At 48.5% G+C, this 4991-nt stretch overlaps 1 protein-coding gene and 1 long non-coding RNA gene across 2 annotated transcripts in view; one reads left to right on the top strand and one right to left on the bottom strand.

Annotated features, from left to right (window-relative positions):
• Positions 1–4991, bottom strand: part of NCKAP5 (NCK-associated protein 5) — an 890249-nt gene that overhangs the window by 583366 nt on the left and 301892 nt on the right. The window lies entirely within an intron of this gene.
• The window catches only part of LOC106727477, a 42604-nt gene continuing 41625 nt past the window's right edge, over positions 4013–4991 (top strand). Inside the window, exon 1 of the long non-coding RNA XR_001363689.1 lies at positions 4013–4072. This is a non-coding gene — a long non-coding RNA (uncharacterized LOC106727477). The remainder of the gene's footprint in view (positions 4073–4991) is intronic.

The raw sequence follows: 4991 nt of genomic DNA, 5'->3' as shown, positions 1-4991 counted from the left end.
TTTTATATGATTTTTATTGACATCCAACCAACCTAAAGACATAAAGTTCATCTCTAAAGTAAGATGTTATAACATCTAAGAATGACAGTGACACACAGGGATGCCAAATACAGAGCACATTCCGCCTTCCATATCTGCGGTTTCCACATCTGCAGATTCAACCAATGGTGGACAGAAAGTACTTAGGAAAAAGTTATGTTGTTGCTGACATGTAATATGTACTTTAATGGCTAAGCACTATGTAGTTAATGCTTGCATTTATACTGAACATGTACATACTTTTTTTTCTTGACATTTATTAAACAATACAGTGTAACTATTTATATAGCATTTATATTATATTAGGTATGGGAGCAATCTAGAGATGATTTAAAGCAGTAAATCGTGAGAAAGAAGATACCTACTAAGAAGGACTTCTGGTGGCTAACTGGCCTAAATTTTAATAAACAGAGTCTAGCAGCCTTTTATACACAGGGGCCTCTCGCGGCACAAACTGCACTTCAGGGAGAAGCCTGCACTAGGCTGTGTGCCTCCTGCACTGTGTTTCTGCAGTCTGAGCCAGCCTTTATAAAGGAGTTCCTGAAATCCTGTTTCAACCAATAGGATTGAGGCTTTCCCCACCCAGCAGGAGCTGTGCAGCTATATCCCCATCATCTTCACCAACCAATCAAAGCAGCCCAATTTTGACCAATCAGGACAAACTGAAAGGATTGGGAGTCCTCATTTGCATAAGGATGGACCAGTCAGGAACCAGGGGTGGGAACTTCTGCCTATATAAGCCAGCTCCCCTCTGGCACAGGGAGCACACTTTCCCTTTCTACCTAAAGTGGTCTTTCCCTGGCTGGAGCAGATCAGCAGAGGGAGGAAGGGGAGGACTGGACCAGAGCAGGTGGAGCAGACCACCTGTCTAGCTAAAGAGGGGCTTTGCCCCAGAGCCACCTCTCCCCAGGGCCACCTCAAAGCCATGCTGTCCTGCTTCATGATTGAGGTGTAACACTACTGAGCTGTTCTACAGCTGTGCTGTATCACAATTAAGCTGTTTGCACTGAGTGAAGTTTCCTTCTTCACTGCACCCCAAATTGGGGATTCCTGTTGGGGTTGGATGGGCACCAACAACCATAGCTGACAAAGTATACAGGAAGATGTACATAAGTTATATGCAAATAGGATGTATTTTACATAAGGAACTTGAGCATCCATGGACTTTGATATGCGCTGGGGTCCTGGAACCAATCCCCTGTGGATATGAGCAATAGGCTTGAGTAATAAATTCTTCACAAAAAAACCCCAAAAATGCTACACATCTAAAAAGTTCATACAAATCCATGGTACTAAATAATAAAAAACTTCCTTGGGTATCTCTTCTCTTTTCTTATAACAGACCTTACCCTGTGATTACCTTCTTGGTTTGTCTGTTACCCAGCCATACCCACAGCCAGCCTCTCCACAATAAGTTCCATATGATACACCACTTTGCTTACAAAATTTCTTTGAATAAAACTTTTCTAAGTGATAAACAAGATGATTATAATTATGTCTGAAATGCTAACCAAATTTTGTAAGTATCAGCTGGCCTTGTAGAAACCATTATTGGAGGTAAGTCATGAATGATATTCCCAGCTGAGAAGTGAGGAATGGCCACCCTCCGTTTGAAGGGGATGAGGAAATGAACAGATCTACACACAGGCCTTCTGCACATTCTCCCTGTATAGTCATGTGCCACACAAACATGTGTCTGTCAGTGAAAGACTGCATATAGGATACTGGTCTCCTAAGAATATAAAGGGGCTGAAAAATTCCTATCACCTAGTAACACAGTAGCTGTGGTAACATTGTAGCTCAACACATTACTTACATGTTTGTGGTGATGCTGGTGCAAGCAAACCCACTGCATTGCCAGTGTATGAAAGTACAGCACATACATTACAGTAACAGGCTAGACCAGTGGTCGGCAAACTCATTAGTCAACAGAGCCAAATATCAACAGTACAACAATTGAAATTTATTTTAAGAGCCAAATTTTTTAAACTTAAACTATATAGGTAGGTACATTGTTATTAACTTAATTAGGGTACTCCTGAGGCTCAGGAAGAGCCACACTCAAGGGGCCAAAGAGCCGCAGTTTGCCGACCACCGGGCTAGACCATCAGTTGTGTAAGGACACTCTATGATGTTCACTCAATGGCAAAATAACCTAAGGACACATTTCACAGAACACATCCTAGTCATTAGTGGTGAATGACTGTAAATAATAAGAAAGAGAGACTGCCATTTATTCACCTGAGATATGTCTGGTTTTCAAGGTAATGGGTAAAAATGATCAAAACCTTGATTATCTTCATTTGGCTCAGACAAGGTACACAGACTCATTTTTTATGTTCTAAATACAGAAAATTGCTCTGTTTCTAAAGTAAATTCATACTAGAAACTTGCAAATATCTCAAGAATGCCTTGTAACGAAAGAAAGTAACTTCACTGTCTACTCATTTTGCTTAATTTTCTAGTCTCCCAGCAACTTTGTGCTAACACTTTCATCCCATTTCAGGTCCTAGCATAAGGCAGCAGTCCAGAACCCTGGAAATTCTCCACCTCCAGCAGCCAGTCCTTCCCTGGGGACCACAGTCGCAGGATGGAGGCTCTTCCCACGATGGCTTCCTGGCAATGTGCACGCTACCTGCATTTCACCTACCTTCTCCAGGCCACATGCCTGTGACTAAGCTCCCTAAGATCTTCCGAGTCACTATTCTGTGTTCCAAAGCTCCATCAGCTGTGGGGACGATTTGCAAGGTTCTCTTTCTAGTGGGTTAAGCGGGATTGGTGAGCATTACTGGGCCTCTTGGTGGAATCCTGCTATTTAAAATTCCTGCTGCTGGGATTAAGGGAGATAATGCCCAGGAAAGCTTCTGTAAACTGTAAAGTCCTGGTCCAATGTCCTGGGCTGTTCTAATATCAACTATCATGGCAATAACCACAACCCAGCAGTCAGGTGGCCTTCAAAATGCTCATGGCCATTTGGGCCTAGTCTTTGCTTCATTCCCAACCTACACTGGTGCTCAACACAGTAGAACCTCTCCAAGTTTTGTTTGGAAGAATCAATGAGTCACTTTAAAACATTACATGGTTTTTCAAATTAATGTCAACAGGCAAAACAGAGCTCAGCATGCCAATTTAGAAAATAAAAATATTCTACCCCAAATACTGAGGTGCTGAGAAAAACATACTGTAGAACAAAAGTTCTCCTGAAGATAACTTCTCTGATAATGAAATCTGGCCCTTTGCAGTCACTACTGGGGAGAGGGGGGGAGCACAGATTGGGGCAGGGATGTCTATTAGCTCAGAGCATTTGTATTAGTTCAGATGCCTACAGGAGGAGGCTGCCCTCCCTGAAAAAGGAGGGGCGATGAGTGTGAGGGGGTCAAAATGAAATCCCACAGAAGCAGCAAAGGTGGTGTGGGTACTGAGCATTCTAAGTGCAGGCCTATCCACATCACCCTGTCTTTCTAGGGCTGGGCATGGCAGGCCCTGTGGGAGGAGAGAGGAAGCGGAGGAAGAGATATTGATATGAAATGAATTATTCTTGAAAATGCTTTCATGAGCATTTGTGGGATTAGTGCTGATCCTTAAGGAGGTGGGGGAGGGGGTGTAACAGAAAGGAGATGGTAGTGTCTCCTTTACTGGACACAACAGAACCAGGAGAGTAAGAAGGGAAACTCCGGAGGCAAACTGTGGCTCTGAATTTAACCCAGGTGATGAGGATCTCCTAAGGCCCCTTTTATGAAGGGGTGGGGTGGGGTGGGGCGGGGCCTATGGGGAAGAAGTCCGCCAGCTCCCTGGAGGTCTACAGGGCTAAAGGGCTCCAGCAGCAGGGAGGGTCCCTGCACCAGCACCCTCTAAGCTCCAGAAAATATCGTGTTTTTGCCCATCAATCAGCATTAAGCTACTTTGGGGGCTGAGCTTTCTGCACAGGCAGTTGCCAGTAGCAACAGGGCACACACTCATAGCTCCTGGGGAGCTGGGCGGCTGCAAGGGAGGGGTGCCAGAGCAGGAGGACCTGAGCTGTTTCATAGACAAGGTCAGGGAGCCACTGGTGAGGGGAGCGGGGGAGGGGGAGGGGCCACCGTGGCAGGTGGGGACAGGCATACCCTGCTGGGCCAGGCCAGGCAGCGGTCCAGGCCACTGGCCCCTGGGGGTTGGGGGTGGGGTGGGGTTTGGTGGCACAGCAATGTCCCTGCCAAGTACAGCAGCCTCCTGGCCCTCTTGGAGGCGCCTTGCTCTGCTGGCACCTGGACCTGGGAGCCGAGGCCAAGAGGCGGGAGAGGCACCGGTCCTGTGCTTGGAGGGTCTGGTATTCAAGACCCGCCCACTGCCAGCCACCCCTCCACACCCTTCAGGAATCTCTGGGGGGCGCCCAGGTGGAACTGTGTGTCCACGTGTGCGTGTTTTCACTTGTGCTTCCAGCACAAAAGGGAGGCCCCACAGGTGGGAAGGAGGGCGTGTGCGTTGTGCTGGGTAGGAACTGCGTGGGGCCAGGAATGTGGATGCGACCTCACACACCCACCCGCCTGTCCAGTGGAGCGGTGCGCAGGGAAGAGCGCCCCTAACCTCCCACCTCCCTCCCGAACTTCTCCCCCTGCCGTTGGGATCTGGTAAGATGGGAAAGAAGGGCAACAGTGAGGGGAGGCGGTAGAGGGCAGAGATGGACCGAGGAGACCACGGAGGTAGGAACTGAAGCAGGGAATCAGCGGGACTAGTGGGAGCGAAGGGGCCGGGAGAGGCCCCCCACCCGGCAGCCTGGAGCTGGGTGCGCGCATGGGAGGGGCGCGGGCCGGCGTCTCCTTACCTGGCCTTTGCTGGAGCATTTTGCAGTGGGTCGGGGCTGGGGGCTGGGTGGGTGCCGTCCCTGGGGCAGAGCCTGCAGGGCTGTCACTTCGGGAGCAGCCAGGCGCTGGCCACAGAGCCCGGAGTTGGCAAACTTGCCATGCCCATGCCCG

The sequence above is a fragment of the Myotis brandtii genome, unplaced genomic scaffold (genome assembly GCF_000412655.1).
Source record: "Myotis brandtii unplaced genomic scaffold, ASM41265v1 scaffold431, whole genome shotgun sequence".
In the NCBI taxonomy this organism is placed as follows: Eukaryota; Metazoa; Chordata; class Mammalia; order Chiroptera; family Vespertilionidae; genus Myotis; species Myotis brandtii.
Note: the sequence above shows the minus strand (reverse complement) of the source record. Positions and strands in the feature narration are given on the sequence as shown.